The 18,028-nt window shown below is 57.5% G+C and overlaps 1 pseudogene; it reads left to right on the top strand.

The window, feature by feature from the left end:
- LOC134432716 (uncharacterized) overlaps window positions 1-18,028 on the top strand; it is an 899,340-nt pseudogene that overhangs the window by 852,112 nt on the left and 29,200 nt on the right.

The following is an 18,028-nucleotide window of genomic DNA, read 5'->3' as shown; positions in this document are numbered from 1 at the left end:
CCCCCTTGGGCCCTGGGGTTGATCCCTCAGGGGCTGTAGGAGCTGTGCCCTGGCCTTTGCCTTCAGCTTGGCCTTTTGCTGCTCCCTTCTTGCACTCACCTGCTGTGCCTTTGTGCCCAAGTGCTGCAGGGCCTTCTTGTGCCCCTCCTGCAGCCCCCCTCAGTGCCTGTGGGTGCTTGTCTTGCTTTACAAGAGAGGTGTCTGCTCGGGAAGGCAGAAAAAGCCTCTCTTGGAATGGAGAATGGAAACCCCCTCTGTCTTAATTTCTAGACTAGTGAAATGAAGGGGTTCTCAGGCAAAGATATGGGAATAGGAATACCAGTTCTTTACTAGTGTGTATAGTAAAGCAAACAAACACCAACAGCTGCGGCACTGACAGCAAACAGAGCCCGGACCCAGTCCCGGCCTTTGGGCTGCGGCGCTTTGCCCTTGGATGCAGTTCTGGGCATGGCCGGCAGGGGCGCTGGTGGCTCCCGCGGGGCAGGGCAGCGCATCACTCCCATGGGAACCTCTCTGAGCGGAAATAGAGCAATCCCTTCATCTAACTCTTTCACATTTTTACCTTCTATAGCCTTTCTCCCGTGTTTTGAGGAAGAATTTGGAGAGGGCTGCCTTTTAACTGAGCTCCTAGTGTTTCGATAAGGTGCTTCCTCTAGAGAGACAGAGTTTCCTTGAAGAGCCGGAGCTGTGGTTACCAAGGGGCCATACCTCAGAGCAGGACGGGGTCAGGGGAGGATATCCCGCCGAGGCTCGGTGGGAGTGTGGGCAGGGTCTGTTGCCGGAATCGGCAGAGGGGGATCTTCCCATGGAGCCCGAGCCTGGAGCGTGGGTAGCCCCCACATGGCTGATGGCGTCTGATCCGGCAGCTGCCGGCAGAGCAAAGGCAGGTGGGAGAGCCCGGCAGCAGCGGCGATGCCCAGCGCAGGTGGCACGGGCAGGGCATCCGGGGATGGGATGGCTGGGACCCCCCCTGGGTGCGGTGGGCGCGGTGACCTCGGAGCAGGCGGCAGGACAGAGCAACCCCCATCTTCCCCAGCATGGCCGGCAGAGCGGCCGCGGGCCAGGCAGTGGGAGCAGGGCACACAAATTGAGTGACAGCGCCGGGGCAGGTGGAGCTGCCCTGGGCAGTGAGGCCGCACCTGGGATGGAAACCGGGCAGGCGGAGCTGAGGCGGGCAGCGAGCCGGGACCCGGGACAGGCGCCTGGGCCGCGAACGGAGGGGGCAAGACCTGCAGAGGATCCCACTCTCTTTCTGATGTTTCCTCTTGTTCCCTTCCCTTTCATTTCCCCTTTTAATTTTCTCAGAGGTTACTCATACTTTAAAGATTTTTATTCTTCTATAATCCTCTGTCTAACATATTGCATATTCTCTTCTAGGTAAATGTTTTTTTTACACATAAATCCAGAGCCTAAGAAATCTAACCTTCTGCTTGGATACATTGAAATGGTCGATGAGCTAACTCATGACCTCCTAATGTTGTTTTTCTCGTCACCTTTTTATTTATCCTTTGGCAAATTAAGCATCTTTCAGTTACTTGCTTTGCAACTCCAAAAATCCCAGTGCACCCCTAGTTCCTTAAAAAATAATCGCACAAAGCTTGAGTACCCCAGTGGGTTTTCTGATGCATGTCTTCTAATATTTTCTTAGAAGCACATTTATTAAGTAATTGTCTTCCATCAAGAAGTTTCCATTTCCCTGATTTATCTTGTTCACTTCCCCTCACGTTTAAAACTTTTTTCTTGGCTTCCCTAAAGTTTGCAATTTCCAGTTTTTCCTCGTGTGGAGTTAGTGTTAACATTACTCTTTTATCTCCATTTTCTGCTGCATCCTTAGCTTTGTGCTCTGCCCCCAGTTTGCCCAGTTTCCCTCTCCTTTGGCCCGGGCCGGGTTCCCCCCGCGCGCAGCGGCTGGAGCAGCCGAGAGCCCCGCGCTGCCCATCCCGACCTGTCCCGGCTCCATCCCCGCTCCTGCGGCGTGCTGTGAGGGCTGCGGGAACGGAGAACCGAGGGTGTGGCTGCTGCTGGGGGAGGAGGAGGAGGCAGGGAAGGGCAGGGATGAAGGGGGAGGAGGAGGTGGGGTTAGAGGGGAGGAGCAGGGGGAGGAGGGACAAAGGCAGATGGAGGCTGAGCTGAGGGAACCACACTGTCCATCCCTGCCTGAATTCGCAGCCCCCACCTGTGGGATCATCGCCCCCCCATCGCACCCATGAGCAGGGAGAGGGTGCTCGGCCTGGATATCCTGGGGGGTCCCTGGGTTGGGGCTTTTGGGGGATGTTTGGAGACTGAAGAAGTGCAAGGCTGAGCAGAAAAGGCCCCTTGGGGGGACATCGGGGGGTGGCGGCTGTCGGCAGAGGCAGCCTGGAGGAGCAGAGCCCTGTGTCCCCCAGGAGCCCAAAGTGGGGAGCCCAGAGAGGGGGGAGCGCCGCCATTGGCGGGAGCCTCAAGAGCCTGGAGAGGGGCAGGGGGGACTCCTTGGAGCCGCTGCAGCCCAGAGCAGAGAATGAGGGGAGAAGGGAGCCCGGGAGCCCAAACAGCCCTGGCATCCCGAAATGGGGAGAGCGAAGAGGGGGGAGCTTTTGGCATTGCTGGGACTGCCAGCAGCCTGGGCAGGGTGGGCACCGGGCAGAAGGGGGACCCCCAATCCAAGCATGACCCCAGCTGGTGGGACAGGGGGGAACCCCTAAACACCAGAGGGGAGGGTCGAGGGACGGGGACCTCCTTGGAGGCTTTTTCAAGGCTGAATCTAGGTGTTTGGGAGGTTTTTCTTTAGCCCAGGTGGCCAGTGATTGTAGTGATGGACTTCAGCAAAAGGGACCTTCAATCTCAATGTGTGTTGGGAACGATGAAACAGGAAAGCCTTATAAATATGATTGTCTGGCAAAAGATTTTGAGAATATACAAAGTGTAAGGAAGATTGAAATGAAAGCTAGGTTTGAGATATCTCAGTTAGTGAACAACTGGAAAACAATGGTGTGGCCCAACTGAAGGTAATCCCCTTTTGATGAAACAATTCCCTCTGCTTGCAGGCAGGTCCAGACCCTACTAGTTCAGCAGAAGGGGTCCAAAGAAGAGATTTTAGGGTTGAAAATGTAACACAGTATGGTGATCTATTGATTCTTATAGGTTGTATATAATTGCTCTAGGATTTGTATCTTGTACCAGATTGGTAAGTGAGAAATAGAATATTCAACACAGAAGAAAATTAATTGTATTGTAATGGGACCCTTACTCTCTTACGCTCTTCTCCTCTTACTTTCTTACCCTCTCATCCTCTCTACCCCTCTCTTCTCTTGGGCCTGCTCCGAGCTGTGCCTGGCAGCTCCAAGCAGGGCCCTGCACCCAGGCCCTTTGCAATAAACCACAAGTTCCACGCCCTGGCTGCAGAGATCTCTCGTCTCCGTCCGTCCCGACCGTCCTACAAACGCTCTCATCCCTTGTTTTCCCCAAACCAGGATTTCCCATTGCCTGCGAGGGAGGCTGCGAGGAAGAGGAAGATGCCCCGGGACACTGAGGCAGGTGAGGAGGAAGTCAGTGCCCCTTTCCCCTCTGTGCTGCTCCATCTCCCAGCCCAGCACGGCCCCGGCTGCAGCTCAGCCCTGGGGGATCTCCTTGCCCTTGCCTGTGGCACGGAGGCAAATCCCATCCTGTCCTTGTCCTTCCTCCCCCAGAGCAGGGGCTGAGCATGGAGAGCAGGGAGGACAAATGCCCGCGGCAGAACCTGGTGGAAGAGGCCGTTTTGAGCGGCTCCACGGCGCAGGAAGCCAACGGGGAGGAAAAGCCCCGGAGATGCCGCACGAGGAGGGGCTGCAAACGCAGCCGGCGGGGATCTGAGGGGGAAAGAGCCAGCCTGGGCCGGGAAGGCGGCCGGAGATGGAGCCAGAGCTCGGAGCTGGTGCTCCGTGAGCAGCTACATGATGGGGAGAAGCCCCACACGTGCGTGGAGTGTGGGAAGAGCTTCAGGCAGAACTCCGACCTGATCAAGCACCAGAGGATCCACACTGGGGAGAAGCCCTATGAGTGTGGGGAGTGTGGGAAGAGCTTCAGCCAGAGCTCCCACCTGATCAGGCACCAGAGGATCCACACTGGGGAGAGGCCCCATGAATGTGGGGAGTGTGGGAAGAGCTTCCGCCTGATCTCTCAGCTGATGAAGCACCAGAGGATCCACACTGGAGAAAGGCCGTACAAATGCTCCGAGTGTGGGATGTGCTTCAGCCGGAGCTCCAGCCTGATCACGCACCAGAGGACCCACACTGAGGAGAGGCCCTACGAGTGTTCCAAGTGTGGGAAGAGGTTTAAGACCAGCTCCAATCTCCTCCGGCACTATCAGAGTCACATGGAGGAGAAGCCCTTCCAATGCCCCGACTGCGGGAAGAGATTCAAGGACAACTCCCACCTCATCCGGCACCGGCGCATCCACACTGGGGAGAGGCCCTACGAGTGTGATAAATGCAGGAAGAGGTTTCAGAACAGCTACCATCTCCTCCGGCACTATCGGATTCACAGGGAGGAGAGGCCCTTCTGCTGTCCTGACTGTGGGAAGGGATTCAAGCGCAACTCCACCCTCGTCATTCACCGGCGCATCCACACTGGGGAGAGGCCCTACGAGTGTCCCCAGTGTGGGAAGAGCTTCTCCAGCAGCTCTAACTTGACCCAACACGAACGGAGGCACCACTAAGGGAAGCCTTGCGAGTGCCCCGAGTACGGGCAGAGCTTCGTGCGCTGCTCCAGCTCCATCCCCCACTGGAGGAGGCACTTTGGTCACAGCCCTGGTCACTCACATTACCTGTGATCCATGTTGGTAACAGACCGGGCTGCTTCTCCTTTTGGTTTGGCCTTAATTTTCCTCTGCTTCACCTTCATCCTTTAAAAACACCCAACACTGGGTTAAATGAAGGAAATTAATTGAATATATCTGAAGTTCCATAATTTCTCAGTTGTTTTAGAGGGAATTTAGGATTTGGGGACGCGTTCTGTGTCAAGTAGTGCTGTTACTAAGAGGAAGGATGTTAATGTCACCCTTCTTGTGTTGCTAAGAACTGCTCCCCTGACCCAAACCCCAACTCCACCCTTGGGATGCCCTATGAAAACTACCTTTGTCTTGTCTTTGGGTGGTAAGAAATGGATTCCCAAAGGATCAGCCCTTTTCCCACTGGATTGCAAGGATCAGTCTCATTCTCCACTGGATTCCTAGAGGATCAAGCTTTTCCCACTGGATTCACAGAGGATCAGCTCTTTTCCACTGGATTCCCAAAGGATCAGCTCTTTTTCTACTGGGTTCCCAGGGGATCAGCCCTTTTCCCACTGGATTCCAAGAGGGTCAGCCTTTTTCACTGGATTCCCGGAGAATTCTGACTCTGTCACTGTTGTTTTTTTGTTTGTACTACTGCATTCGTATTTTTAATTTTTCCTAATAAGGAACTGTTATTTCTATTCCCATTTCTTTTCCTGAGAGCCCCTTAATTTCAAATTATTATTATTAGTATTAGTATATTGTTATTACTATTATTATTAATAATCAAAGGGAGGGGGTATATAGTTTCCATTCCCGTGGAGGCTCCTGAAATGGGGAGACACCCCCAAGGATGGGCCATGTCAAATAGTTCCTCAAATAGGTAAATGCGTTTATGGTTATGCATGAGGGTCAATGAATATGCAACAGGCTGATGTAATCAAGCCAGAATAATTAAGGGGTGTCTCTGAAAGTAACTGGGGGGTCTTGAAGGCCATAACAACCTTCAGCCGTTGGTCCTTGTCTCCCATGACATCAGCCTGTTGCATATTCATAGACTTTTTGCATATCCATAAACTCATTTACATATTCTAGGAACAAACAAAATTGGCTTCGTCCTGTTTGGGATCCCACCCCCGTCCCAGCTCAGTTTGGGGTGTCCCATCCCTCTCTCAGCTCAATTTTGGGATCCCATATCTCTCCCAGCCTAATTTTGGTGTCCCATTCCCTTCCCAGCTCAATTTTGGGGTCCCAACCCTCTTTTCCCTGCTCTCCCTCCCGTTTCAAATCGTTTTCCCAGTCCCCTCCCCCATGTTTGGTTTTGGGTGCTCCAGGCCCTGCCTGCTCCGTTTTGGGGTCCCGACCCCGTTTTGGATTAATTTGGGGTCCCCAGCCCATCCCCAGGGTCACCTTCCCCCCCCCCCTCCGCAAGTCCGCTCCTGGCAACTGATGAGTCATCAGCGAGACACGCTCTTGATTGGCTGGAAATTACCCCGCGCGGTCTCTGAATATTTACCGCAGTGAGAGGCCTTGGTCTGTGGCTGGCAAGTGATGAGTCAGAGTCGGGCCGGGCGCTGATTGGCTGAAAATCGCTGAGCGGGGCCAGTACTCTGAATTTGTGCCCAGCAAGTGGAACGTCGTCAGTGCCGCGCGTTCTGATTGGTCGGGATCTGTTTTGTGGTGGGGACGGGAGGAACTGGGGTTACTTGGTGTTTATTTGGGTTTATTTAGGGTTTGTTTGGAGTTTATTTGGGGTTATTGATGGACTATTTGGCATTTATCTTGGTTTTTACTTGGTTTATTTCTGTTTATTTGTGGTTATTTGGAAATATTTGAGTTTATTTGGAAGCATTAGTGTTTGTTTGGGCCTATTTGAGTTTATGTGGGTTTATTTGGAATTATTTGGGGTTCTTGGGGTTTATGTTGGTGTATATGGGGTTTTTTTTCGCTGTGCTTGATATCATTAGGGGTTTTTTGGCTTTAACCTGGGGGAGGGTTTTTTTCGTTCTTTGGGGTTATTTGGATTTTTTTGGGGTTATTTGGGGGATTTCTAGGTATTGTTTGGGGTTGTTTGGGGTTATTTGGGGTTTTTTTTCAAGTGTTTTGGGGTTATTTGAGTTATTTGGAGGCACGTAGGGTCAAAAGCTCCGCGAATGTTTCTCCTGCAAAAATCGGGAATTTTTCCTTAAAACTCCGAGAGTGTTCCCCCAGAAAACCGGGAATGTTCCCTTAAAAACCCGGACTTTTCCCAACTAATAGCAGCGCGACCTGGTCCAAACCATACAATCACCGCGGGTCTCCCCATAGGAACACCCGCCTCTCTGTGCACCGATCGAACCAATCACTGCATGCCTCCCCTCAGACACGCCCACCTCTCACACGGAGCAGTCCAATCACCGCGTTCCTCCTCTCAGCTACTCTCGGCTCTCTCGACCTGCACGACCAATCACCGGGCGTTTTCCCTCAGCAACTCCCGTCTTCTTTGCCTCTAGCCAACCAATCACCGAGCGCCTCCCCTCGGCAAAGCCCGCCTCCCCCGCCCCATCGTGTCAATCAGCACAACCTCTGCGAAACCAACCAATCACCGGACGTGTCCCCGCAGAAACTCCCGCCCTCCCCGCGCGTACCAGCCTATCACAGCCGAGGCCGAAGCGGTGCCCGCAGACCCCAGGGCCGGGCATGGAGCGGACATCTCTTTCCCCCCCGCTCCCGTCCCCGGGACCCCCTCAGGGACCCCCGGGAGCCACCCCGGGCTCGGGCGGGTCCTGCGGGAGGCGCTGGAGAGAGCGGGGGAGGCGCTGGGAGAGGACGGGGGGGGGCTCCGGGAGCTGCTGAGGAGGCGCAGGGACAGGTGAGGGGTCCTGGAGGGGTCATGAGGGGAATTTGGGGAGGGGTCTTGAGGATGTTTGGGAGGGATTTGGCGAGTGTCTGGGGGGAACTTGAGGGGGTTTTAGCGGGGTCTGGGGGTGCTGGAGGGGCTTTGGGGGGAAATTTGGGGAGGGGTCCTCCGGGGGTGTCACGATCCGTCCTCACGGGTTTCGTGATGGTTCATGGATTTGATCTCAGGGTGCAAAAAGAACCAACACGGTACAAGGGGGTTTGCAACGATAATCGAAACAAATGCACCTTTATTGAATGACCACACCAAAATGCGATAGAGGGATTAAGGGAGAGAAAAAGATGGGGGAGAAGAGACACAAAAGAGAGAGAAAAAGAGAGAGAGAAAGAGAGAGGGGATAGAGCTACCAAATGTAGAGACGAAGTCCTTTGGTCTGGTCCAGTCGAGGACCCGCCTGTTGCGTCGGGGAGGTCTCAGAGGCCCAGTTCATCTGGACCCCAATTATACTCTTTTTCATTGGGGCAAGGGGGATGGATTTTGCAGCTGAAACAAAGGTAGTTTATTGTATCTTCCGGGGGGTTGTTGGAAATAAGGATACACAGAGTCCAAGTTTGGCAGCAGGCGAGAGTCATTGTTTTCGTTGTCCACTGCCTATACCTGCAACATCCACCTTGCTTTGGGCAGCTTTCCTTCCTCACCGTGTACACCTCCCCCGAGTTGGGGATTTCAGTGCCAGTATCTGGAAGAGGGTGAGAGGGGCCTTCTCACATAGGGATTTCATGTCTCAGTCCTTTGATGAAGAGGTTTCTTACATCTCTGCTTGTCTGTCACGGTGGTTATGAACGGTCTTCTCTTAGGGGACCACCCTAAAGCTCAAACCAGCCAGGCTGAGAGGTAGGGAGGATTCCAGAGCTATTGTGCAAAAGGACAGGATGCCCTGTGAGCTCAGTGTAGCGTATAACAAACAACATCTGTGAAAACATCAACTTAGCAACACTTTCAGGCCTCAGGCACATGACTTTCCCGGCCACCAGATCAGCAAACGGGGGTTTTAATTTTTTGGTTGTCTCTGTCCATGACAGTCGTAAGGCAGATGAGGGATATTTCAGACAGACTCTCACAACACGGAACACATTTGTTCCCCCAGCTCCAGAAAACTTGATGCAGGAACAAAAACATTCCTGCAGGAACCACCAAAGGCCGAGGGGCGTTTGGCCACTTTCACTTCCACACCGCACGCTCGGGCAAATTGCGCAGACCAAGCAGCCTTTCCCCTCTTCCCCATTGGCCTGAAGACACTCTGCACCAAGAGAAAGCTCCTGGACACCCGGCTATCCAACAACAGCAATTTAATGTTCCTCTAGTGGGTGAAGGGAAAGGAAGTGCTGGCAGAGGAGAGGTGTTCCCCGCAGGCTCAGGCGGCCCCAGCAGACGCAGCCTCCCGGCTCAGTTCTGCACAGTGCCGCGGCAGGACACTCAGCCACGGGCACACAGGAAAGGCCGCGACTTCCAGAGGCGGCGGAGTTGGTCTCGCATCCTCTGGAGCCGGGAGGAGGGAACGCTCTGTACAGCTAAAAGGATGTGCAGAGCTTGAAGCGCCAGGCATGAGATGACAGGGCTGCTGTCATCCGTCATGTCCTGAAGGGCTGCAGAGAGAGAAACAGAGGCACAGTCAGAGGCTGGATCTGCGGGGAGCTGGGCAGAGCCTCCAGCCTCGTCCGTGCCACGCAGCGGCTGGCACGGCCTGGAGGAAGCAGGAGCCAAGAAGGATGAGCTGGCAGCTGCTGGCCAGGAATGCCCCGCAGGCCCCTGCAAGGTGTCTGTGCTGTGGCCCCGCTGCCCTTGGGGCGCGCAGGGAGCGGAGCCGTCGGCGGGCGGGCCAGGGAACGCAGCTGCCAGCGGCAGCCCCCGCCGAGAGCCCGCGGGCCTCACTCACCGCTGCAGATGATGCGGAACTGCGGCTGCTGCCCTGTCAGGTAGCGCCCGGCCATCCCTGGGGAACACAGAGCGTGTCCTGCCTTCAGAGGCACAGCTGCCGCCCACGGGCGCTGCCAGCCCTGAGGCCACACGCCCTGCTGGCCCGGCAGGGCTCAGCCCGGGCCCCTGGCGCACGCTGCCGCCCCAGGGCACGGCTGTCAGAGGGCGGCAGCAGCAATGCCCAGGCCAGCGGGGGCTGCCCATGCCCGCGCCCGGATCCTGCTGCCGGCACAGCAGGCGGGGCCGGGGCCGAGCTGCGGCAATGGGGCGGGCCGGGGAGGGAGCCGGGCTTGGCGCTCACCCATGAACCTGACGGCCGCCTCTCGCAGGGGCTCCTGTGCGCTCCGCCGGTAGGGCAGGGCCAGGCGCAGGTGCTCGGCCGCTCGGCTCCTGTCCGCTGCCAGCTGCAGAGAGCGGCAGGGCACGGAGGGAAAGGGTTGATGCGGGCCCTGCCCCTGGGCCGGGCGCTCCCTACGGCCGGCGCTGCTCCCCCTGCCCACAGAGCCCCGAGGCCCGGCCAGCAGCCGCAGGCGCCGGGCTCGGCACGGGGCACAGGGCCCGGCGAGCCGCGGTGCCGTCCCGCAGCAGAGCCCGGCTGGCTCGGGGCTCCGTCGGCACCAGCCTTGGCGCCACAGGAGCCTGGAGCAGAGCCCGCACGGCCCAGGGAAGGGAGCGGCGTGTGGGGCGCAGGCCGGTGCCCCTGCGTGCGGCACTGGGCAGGGGCCACAGCTGCCAGCCCCACAGACTGGACACCGTGGGCAGGCGGCTGCTCCGGGGATTGGGCTGGGCATTCCAGGCTGTCCTTACCAAGCACTCAGCAAATCTTCACATCTGATCCGTCTGCAACAGCTGCTTGAGATCCTTCCTCTTCAGGAATCTCACTGCAGAAAGCAGCGTTTCCCGAGAGGCCTGCAGAGCAGCAGAGACCCAGAGATGGCACCGCAGCCCAGGGCACAGGAGCCGCATCTCTGTGCCAGGGCTGGGAGGAGGCTGGAGCCCGTCAGGTGCCAGGGGGTGGGGAGACAGCTGAGCCCCTTCCATGGGGACACCCAGGAGGCCTCACCTGTGCCACACACCGGTTCTCATCGTGGCAGTGGAAGAAGAGTGGGAGCAGGCTCTGGCTCACAGGCTTCTTCAGGGGCTTTTCTCCCTTTGCCACTACCAAGGCAATCACGTCTTGGAAGAGGCGAATGGAGAGCAGCTGCACAAGGCTGTTGTCCTGTTGCAAAGGAAGCCAAAGCCCTCCACATCCACTGCTCCAGGCCCCCTGTGCCCAGGCCCAAGGCAGCACCCAAGTGCCCGTGGCTGGGGGCACAGAGCCTCACATTGTCAAAGAGGTGCCAGAGCGCCTCAGCCAGCTTCAGGGCGATGGGGCTGGCTATTGCCAGGTCTTTCTGCAGCATTAGGAGGATGAGCACAATGAGGGTCTTCTCCACAATATCTTCATCCCTATCCCACAGTAGCTTCACAAGGCTTTCAGTAAGGCTGTACATGCTTGGATCCTGTGTGCAAAACAAGGCTGGGAAACACCACGCTGCTGCTGCTGCTGCTGCTGCAGGGCTCAGAGGCCAAAGGCCTGTCCCGAAGCACTCGGGCAGCTGAACAGCGGGCCTGGAGAGCTGGGAGCAGCTGCCACAGCTGCTAAAGCCCAGCTAAGCCCAAGGGGCTGCTTGCCCCAGCCCCACGCTGCCAGCACAGCTTCAGCTGCTGCCTCCTCCTCACCATCGAGGTGAGCACCACGAGGCCTCGGAGCGCCACGCGACGCATCTCCCTGGACTGGCTCTGCAGGTGCCTTGTCAGGATCTCCAGGACTTGTTCAGCGCATTCGTTCAAGTCCAGGCAATCCAGGAGCTGCAAGGCACAGAGCAGGCACAGAGGTGCCAGCTGGCAGCAGCTCAGAAATGCGCAGGGCTGAGCCAAAGCAGCAGCACAGGGCACAGGCAGCGTCCCAGGCAGCTGCGGCTACGAGAGGGCAGAGGGCTGGGAGGCAGCTCAGCCAGGCAGCGCTGGCCATGGGGCTCACCTCCACCAGGAAGGCCAGGGCGGGCAGTTCCCAGTCTGAAACGCCTTGGCTGAGCAGCTCAAAGAGGCAGGATGCCATGCCACAGCACCAGATGATGGAGACACAGCGCATCTCCCTGGCAGGGAGAAAAAGGCACCATTGCTCCTGGGCCGGGCGGGCAAACCTCTCCCAGGGCTGACTGGCAGAGCTCTGCTCTGCTCCCGAGCTCCCTGGGGGCGCTTTGGGAGGCGGCTGTTCCCGGGCACCCTCCTCTGCCGGCCCTTTCCAGTCTGCTCATCCCTCCCTTGGTAACAAGGCCCTGCCGCCCATGACCACGGGGACTGTGTGGGGCGTTGCAGGCACAAAGGAGAGGGGCGGTAGGGAGAACGAGGTCTCACCTGGCCAGCAGACCCACTGCACAGTGGTGGGTGTCGGCACGGAGCAGCGTGTCCCAGGCACGCTTGTGTTCCATGGACAGCACCACGTGCTCATAGCGCATTGGGCAGAGCAGGGCCTTCAGGGTCTGCAGCGCAAAGCTGTGTGCAGAGCAAAGGCCAGGTCACGCTGGGAGCCCCGGCTCCTGCCCTGGGGCATGGGAGGGATGGGGAGACTGGGAGGACTGGCATGGAGCACCTGTTGGGGTTGGCGGAGAGGCCGTGTTGCTCCTGGCATCCCTGCCAGAAGGTCTCAACCTCTTCTGGCATCTCCTGCGTGCTGATGTAAGATTGGAAGAGCAGATGCAGAAAGAGACTGGGGAAATACTCCAGCACAGCAGGCGAGCGCCAGGCCAGATTGAAGATTTTCCACAGTGCCACGGTTGCCTGCATGAAATAAAACAGCCAGAGACAACGCTCAGTGGGCAAGACATCCACGTGGCAGGGCCCGAGCATGCGAGGGAGAGGTCGAGGGAGACACGGGGGCAGCAGCCGGCCTGGTGCCCCTGAGCCCTGCCCCTAAGGCAGGATTCAGCCCAGTGCCTGAGGCAGGGAGATGCAGCTGGGGGGAGCACAGAGAGCTGGCTGCTGGAGAGGCGGCCTGGGGGCTGGCAAAGGCCGGCACCAGAAACTCACAGCCAGGGCAAAGACTCCTGAGTCGTCCCCATCGGAGGTGCACACGCTGTGCACTGGCCAGGCGCTCAGCACATGGAGGAGCAGCTGCAGCGCCAGCTCCGCAGTCCTGCTCGAGGACATGATGGTTCCCCACATGGTGGCGGCAGCTCTGTGGGGTCAGAGCTCTGTGTCAGGGCGGGCTTGGCCACAGCGCCGTGGCCTGGGCAGCTGCAGGGCCCCGCGCTGGCCCTCAGCCCTGCCTCTGCCCACTGCCCCTGGCCGGCAGCGGCCAGCCAGCCCACGTGGGTACAGGCCCGGAGGGGCAGGGAGGGTGCGTGGCACCAGGCTCAGGAGCTGACATGGCAGCACTGGAAAACAGAGGAGCCAGAGGATCCTGGAACTGCCTGCCTGTCTGGCAGTCAGCAGGGACAGGCTTTACAGGGTGACGGGCAGGTGAAGCCTAAGCCCTCAAGGGACGTGGGGCTGCCCTACCTGTCACACGATGGGGCCCAGCGCAAGAGGGTGATCAGCACGTCACAGGGGTGTTCCTGGGTCAGCTCCAGAAGGGCCTTGTCCAGCCTGTGCCCAGCAGACTCATTGGCCGTGAGCCACTGGTGGAGGTACCTCACCATGGCGGGCACCTGCAGAGGGCACGGGGATACTCGCAGAGCTGCCAGAACAGCAACTTCCCCTGAGAAGTGCTTCCCTTCCAATCGCACTGGGCCGGGCCTCAGAGGCCGAGGGAGCCCGGCAGAGCCGGCTGGAGGCGCCACACCACTGCTGGGAGCATCGAGCCCTTGCCCAGGCTGCTTACTTGCGTTGGATTGGAGACACCCCCCTCCACAAGCAATTTCAGCATGGCAGCACAGGTCTTGGCATCGAGGAACGGAAGGTTGGCCAAGACACCCGTGCCCACACCGGCGGTCTCTTCCTGCCAAGGGCACGTGATGAATTCACAGAGGGTCTGCAGGAGAAGGGCAGCAAGGGAGGGAGAATCCATGGAGCGCTCCAAGCCTGGTGCTTGGCTGAGCAGTGCCAGCAGGCCCAGCCCAGGCAGGGATGGCCGCAGGTACCTGCACCGTTCTGCCCAAGTTGCCACGGGCGGCTTCCTGTTCTTGTGTCCCGTCCTTGGCTGCATCTGGCAAAGAGCGAGCGCAGCCAAAGCTGAGGGGCTGCGGGAGAGGCCAGAGAACACAGCCCAGTCCTGAGCTCTCCAGGCAGGGAGAGCCTCGGGATGCCCCAGGGAATGGAGTGTGGCTGCCAGGTGCTCCAGCCCAGCTTCTGTCCTATCCATGGATATGTCCACAGGGATGGGATGAGATGGGATGGGATGGGATGGGATGGGGCCAAGCTGGCTACAGGCACCAGCCCTGCAGCCCAGCACTGACACTCACGCTCCTGCAGCAGCTGGAACTGCTCCAGTTCTTCAGGCTGCTGTGCTGAGGTAGCTCCAGCCTCTTCCTCCTCCAGCCAGGCCAGCTTGGGCACGTTGGGGGCTCTCTGCTCCATGTCACTCTTTGCAATTAGGAGTGTTTGCTGAAGCAGAGAGGCCTCGGAAGGCTAAAGATGAGCAAATGTTGCAGTTGTGCCTTGAAGGCACCTGCAACAGAGGAGCCTCGGGAAGGCTACAGGACAGGAAGTCCTGCAGTCTGTCCTCGAGGGCAGCAGCAAGAGAGAAGTCTCAAGAAGGAAATAGGACTGCAAGTCCCACAGTCTGTCCTCGAGGGCACCGGCCGCAGGGATGGCAGATGCTTCAGAAATGCTCCACGTCCCCGAGTCCCGCAGCCTGGCCTCGAGGTCACCTGCACCGGGAACGCCTCAGAAAAGGTCCTGGTCAGCAAGGAACGAGCTGGCTGTGTGGGGGCTCCTCACAGCACTGCTCTGTCCCGTCCTGTCCCGTCGCGTGCACTGAGCACTGTGGTGTGGCCGTGGCGCCGCCAGCACCTACGTCACGGCGTGTCAACAAAAGGTCACCCTTGCACACTCTGTCCCTTTCCATCCCACGGTGACAATGGTGCATGTGTCACAGAGAGCCCCAGGACACACCTCCACGTGCCCTGTGGACACCCCCACCCCACCAAAACTGCCCCAGCTTGCAGGCAAGACCTTGCCCCAAGTGTTGAAGACACAGCCCAGCAGGAACTTTAGCAACAGCCCAAACAAGAAGCAGCTGCTCCTCTGCTCTGCCTGCTCAGGGCAGCAGAATGAGCCCCCACGGCTGCCAGCGAAGCAGAGCAGGAAGGGCACCGGGGCCTTCCACAGGCCCTGCCACGGCCTCTTTGGGACCAGTCCCGGGGCTGGGTGGCCGGCACACTCGCAGGGGCGTGATACAGACACGGGACGTGTGGCCCAGAGTTCCAATACTGCTCTGTCCCCTGGGCAGCGCTGACAGCAGCAGATGTGGAAGAGTCCCTGCCAAAGGAGATTTGCCATGCCCAAGGCCTGCCAATGCTGGTGCCTCTCTCCTGCCACAGAGACCTGTGGCCTCGGGGGACATCTCTGCCAAAGGACAGCCAAAGCCAACGTGCCTTGGGGTCTATGTGATCTTTTCTGCTGGTGGCTGTTGGCAGGAGCACCTGGAGCAATTGGTGGCCACACTGGGTATCCGTCAGAGGCAGAAGCTGTTGTCCCTTCCTGGAATGATTTTTGCTCAGAAGTGATTATCTGCAGCACAAAACCACCATCCACTATTGGCATTCACAGGACAATGCCGTTCTTACAGAGATACTGTCAAGTTGCCTTGTGTGCTTCTGGCTGTTTTTCTTTCTCTCTGGATGAAAACATCAGCCCAGCGTCTGATGGCCAATGCTGCGGGTGCTGCCCGTCTGGCTGTGGCCAGCAGCTCATGCCCAAACACAAGCGGGCGCCTTCTGGGCAAGGGGATGGACTGGCACGAGCAGCCATTTTCCCTCGTGTCACGGTTTGATGCTGGCACAATGCCACTGCCCCCATGAAAATACATTCTCCCTGGTGTCTGCTGTGAGATGTGACCAGGAATAGAGCAAAGCAGGCTCCAGCTTCGGAATACAAAAAAAAAAAATCTTTCTTAACTTACAATATATAAAAGAAACACACAGAAAGAATGAAAACCTTCCAAACATTCCTCCCCCCAACCAAATTCCCAATACATCCCAGTAAGGCAAAACCTTGGACTCGCAATTCAGTTGCCACCCCTCAGGTCACCAACTGTCAGTCCATCACCACCCCTCAGATAATCAACTCTACGTTCATCAAGGAGAGAGGAGTCCCTCTTGTGCCACAGGCTTCCCCAGGAAACACAGCTGAAACCTCTTGTGTTTCAGTGTCACACGTGGCATTGCCCGGAGATCATTTGCCATGGTGACATCTTCCTTCCATGCCCAGTGCTCTCACCACTGCACATGGACCAGAGCTGCTTCTGGGGTTCCCCTTTTAAGGATGCTTTGCCAGGTTCCAAAAATGAGCACAGTCTCTCACTTTTGGGACACCTGTCCCTCCCAAATTCACCCCCTGGGGCCGAGGGGTCTCAAGAACAAAGATCTTCTTCCTCACTAAAGGCAGAGGGCACCACCACCCTCCTCATCCATTGTCTCTGTTCCCTCACTCCTTCACATCTCATCACTGCACTCTCTTGGCTCTGAGCCATTGCCTCCTCCTAAATGCAGTCTCTGTGTCGCAGGAAAAATGGTTCTGTCCATGGCTATGCAAGAAAAGTCCAGCCAAAGGCCACTCCATCATCTCCTCCCGCCTAGGATTCTTCTCAGCTTCTTCTGACATCTTTCACTTGCACGGGCTTTGATCACACTTGTGTGGTAGATAAGGAAAGGCGCTGCGGAAGATTACGCGTTGTCACAGAAAGGCAGGACCCTTTGTTCCTCTAAGATAAGAGATTACCCTAGGAATGTGGCCCCACTAACAGTAGTGCTAGTAACTTTCCATTCCTTACCCAGTACTTTTCCATTCCTTACTAACCATAGATAAGAAGGACAAACCCCCTTTTGACGTAGAGAACCCCCTAGATTATAAAACCCCACGAGAAGAAGTAATAAACGCCTTTTGACCATCCATCATATTGATGTCTGCGTGTGTCATTGGCCCGAGCGACCCTGGAGAGAGTGGGTCGCCATGCTGATCCTCAGAATCAGGTCGCCTGCCTTGATCCAGAAGGCAACATTTGGTGCTGACACCCAGGAAGCGACCTGCACCCTGGGAACGGGGATCCTCCCGGAAAGAGGACAACGGCTGTGGCAGCAGGCCTGACCACAGCGGGAGGGACACCTCCGGACCAGCGTGGACCATGGAAGCCATAGCGAAGGTCGTAACAGAAATGCATGCACAATGGGGTATAGAATGTAAACTTAGAGATTTAACTCTCGCATTGCCGAGACTGATTAAGCTTGGGGCTATTGAAAGCCCTGTGGACGTCCTACATTTGGACGTGTGGGATGATTGTACAAAAGCTCTGGCGGAGGATACTATGTCCTCGGGCTCAGGGAAAGCCCTAAAATCGTGGGGCAGAGTTGTCCAGGCTCTGCAAAATCTTGACAAGAGCAAGAAACCTGGAAAGCCGCACGAACTTGTTTATTAGCCGTGCCGCAGTTGGGGGTGGGCGCGGCGACACAAACCGCAGAGGTGCCTGACCCGGGCGGGCGCGCGGAGGCGCGAACGCCAGATCCCCCTCAGAGAGCGGACTCACCATCGGAGGAGGGGGAACACACGCGGGCGTTCTGGCAGGGGCTTCTGGAGGAGGCGCGGAACGCGGCCGAATTGTCGGACCCTGTAGGGATCGATATAAACGCCCCCCCACCATATGCGTTTGAAAATGGCGCCAGACCGCGTGGTCAGGGCGGAAAGAAGGAGGCGGGGGGTGGAAATGCAGTCAGCCCGCTTAACAACGCATGCGCGGGCGAGCGGGGAGAAGGGGCGGCCCCCGCGGAGGCGCGTAAGACCAATCAGAGCGCTCTGTTCAAATTAGGTCCTTATAGGGCAAGGACCTCCCACAGCAGGAGGCGGGGGGACCCCAGGGGGAGGGAACGGCCCGACCCCCACAGGAAGGGGCGGGGTCGGAGCCCAAGATAAGGCCAGAGCAGCCCGGAAGTGTCTAGTTACTCGACTTCCGGCTCGGACTCGGACTGGAGCTCTGAGCCCGAGATAGGATCGGAGGATTCCAATTCAGATTCTAGCTTTAACAGAGAGAGAGCAGCGGCATGTAAGGTCACTAGCCACAGCGCTCCCGCATGGGTGAAGGGGTTACCCGAGAAAAACCGAACCCCGCTTACAAACTGGCGGAAAATAAAAATGGCTTGCGCGGAATGGGCTCCGTCTGCCACACTGGTGTTCCCGGTCCGTGGGGGGGGGCAGGCGGAAACCAAAGGACTTATTCACCAGTCAATCCGAAAGATGTGCAGGCAATTGTTAAAGTGATTGCGGATAAGGGAATTAATTCTGCCATG

The sequence above is a fragment of the Melospiza melodia genome (genome assembly GCF_035770615.1).
Source record: "Melospiza melodia melodia isolate bMelMel2 chromosome 7 unlocalized genomic scaffold, bMelMel2.pri SUPER_7_unloc_1, whole genome shotgun sequence".
NCBI classification, from domain to species: domain Eukaryota; kingdom Metazoa; phylum Chordata; class Aves; order Passeriformes; family Passerellidae; genus Melospiza; species Melospiza melodia.
Note: the sequence above shows the minus strand (reverse complement) of the source record. Positions and strands in the feature narration are given on the sequence as shown.